Source organism: Pan paniscus, chromosome 6 (genome assembly GCF_029289425.2).
Source record: "Pan paniscus chromosome 6, NHGRI_mPanPan1-v2.0_pri, whole genome shotgun sequence".
Classification (NCBI taxonomy): Eukaryota; Metazoa; Chordata; class Mammalia; order Primates; family Hominidae; genus Pan; species Pan paniscus.
In genome coordinates this window covers 116,644,002-116,646,606 of record NC_073255.2, presented here as the reverse complement: position 1 = coordinate 116,646,606, position 2,605 = coordinate 116,644,002, and the positions used below count along the sequence as shown (strand labels likewise).

The following is a 2,605-nucleotide window of genomic DNA, read 5'->3' as shown; positions in this document are numbered from 1 at the left end:
AGATTGCACCACCGCACTCAGCCTGGGAGACTGAGTGAGATCCGTCTTTAAAAAAAACAACAAAAAAGTTAGCCAGGTGTGGTGGTGCATCCCAGCTACTCGGGAGGCTGAAGCAGGAGGATTGCTTTGGCCAGGGAAGTCAAGGCTGCGGTGAGCTGAAATCGCACCACTGTACTCCAGTGTGGGTGGTAGGGTGAGACTCTATCTCAAAAAATATATATAAAAAAGTAGTTCAGTAGTGTTAAGTATATTCACATTGGCCAGGCACGTTCGCTCATGTCTGTAACCCCAGCACTTTGGGAGGCCGAGGTGGGTGGATCACATGAGGTCAGGAGTTCAAGACCAGCCTGGCCAACATGGTGAAACCCTGTCTCTACCAAAAAAAAAAAAAAAAAAAAAAAAAAAAAAAAAAAAAAAAATTAGCTGGGTATGGTGGTGGGTGTCTGTAATCCCAGCTACTCGGGAGGCTGAGGCAGGAGAATTGCTTGAACCCAGGAGATGGACGTTGCAGTGAGCCAAGATGGTGCCACTGCACTCCAGCCTGGGCAACAGCGCAAGACTCTGTCTCAAGAAAAAAAGTATATTCACATTGTTGTGAAGGGAATTTCCAGAACATTTTTTATCTTGTAAAACTGAAACTCTATCCATTAAATACTAACTCCCCAATTCCCTCCTCCAGCCTCTGGTAGGATGGTAACCCCCATTCTAGTTTCTGTCTCTATGAATTAGCTTGCTCTAGGTGCCCCATTTAAGTGTAATCATTCAATATTTGTCTTTTTATGACTGGTTTATTTCACTGAGCATACTGTTCCCATGTTTTATTATGTTGTGCCATGTGATAGAATTTCCATCTTTTTTATGGCTGAATAATATTCCATGGCATGGTGCTTGCTTTGGCAGCACATATACCAAAATTGGAAAGATACAGAGAAGATTAGCATGGCCCCTGCGTAAGGATGACATGCAAATTCGTGAAGCATTCCATATTTTTTTTCACAATAGCGAAGACTTGGAATCAACCCAAATTCCCATCACTGATAGACTGGATAAAGAAAATGTGGCATATATACACCATGGAACACTATGCAGCCATAAAAAAGGATGAGTTCATGTCCTTTGCAGGGACATGGATGAAGCTGGAAACCATCATTCTTAGCAAACTAACACAAGAACAGAAGACCAGACACCATGTGTTCTCACTCATAAGTGGGAGTTTAACAGTGAGAACCCATGGACACAGGGAAGGGAACATCACACACCAGGGCCTGTAGGGTGGTAGGAGGATAGAGGAAGGATAGCACTAGGAAAAATATCTAATGTAGATGACGGGTTGATGGGTGCAGCAAACCACCATGGCATGTGTATACCTATATAACAAACCTGCACGTTCTGCACATATATCCCAGAACTTAAAGTATAATAAAAAAAAATTTCATGGCACGAATGTATCACACTGTGTTTATCAATTTATCTGTTGATGGACACCTGGGTTGCTTCTACCCTTTGGCTATTGTAAATAATGCTGCTATAAAATTGGTTATGGATTAGCCGGGCATGGTGGTGCATGCCTGTAGTACCAGATCCTCAGGAGGCTGAGGCAGGAGAATCGCTCGAACCTGGGAGGTGGAGATTGCAGTGAGTGGAGATTGTGCCACTGCCTTCCAGCCTGGGTGACAGAATAAGACTCTGTTTCAAAAAAAAAAAAAAATTGGTTATTCAAATATCTCCTTGGGCCCCTGATTTCGCTTCCTTGGGGTACAAAGCCAGAAGTGCAACTGCTGGATCTGTTTTTAAGTTTTCGAGGAACTTTGTTCATTTCTTGTGTGCACTGCCGTCTATGAATCTGCAGAGGAGCGAGGTGCATGCAGGGAAAAGTCTAACATTTCCTCCTGAAGGCACTGCCGGCGTGGCATGGGGGTTGTGGCAGTGGGTGAGGACTATTGCCCCTCTCTCTTTCTTCAGGAATCGCTGATGAAAGCCGCCACTTGGATCTCGTCAAATTTTCAAGAGAAAGAAAAAAGGGGTTTTGATGGAAGGCAAGATGACCTCAGGGCTCCTCTGGAGAAATTTTGTGATTTGAGGAGGGAGGGAGCTGGAGGGGGTTGCTTTTACTCTGTTCTGCACAATTCAGGTCCTGGAGCTTGATCGCAAATGCTGGTTTTGCAGTTATCAGGATCCACCAGACAGGAAAAAAGTTTCCCATGTTCAAAAGTGTGGACTAGCAGGGGCAAGAGCCCAGTTTGGTGCATAGTGAACAAATGCTGGTGATTGTACTGCATTTCACAATGCACAGTCCACATCTTTGTAAATGCATCAGCTAAAACTCTCTGGACTCGAAATAACTGCTCTCCTACACATAGGTCCCCAGGGGGAAAATGTCTACTGTAATCCAGTTTTTAAATGGAAAAGGAGAAAGAAAAAGCCCTGGTGGCATTTCTGCTGCAGAAAATTATCAGCAACTTGCTCACGGTTTTGGAGAAAATCTTCCAATTGATACAACATGTATCAATCTTCCAATCGATACAACATTCCAATCTTCCAATTGACACAACAATCTTCCAATTGATACAACAATCCAATTGATACAACCATCTTCCAACTGATA

The 2,605-nt window shown here is 43.6% G+C and overlaps 1 non-coding gene across 1 annotated transcript; it reads left to right on the top strand.

Moving 5' to 3' along the window:
• The first annotated feature begins 884 nt into the window (after positions 1 to 884).
• On the top strand, positions 885 to 991 carry LOC112440644 (U6 spliceosomal RNA). The gene has a single exon (XR_003028653.1). It is a non-coding gene; the product is annotated as a U6 spliceosomal RNA (small nuclear RNA).
• Positions 992 to 2,605: the final 1,614 nt, after the last annotated feature.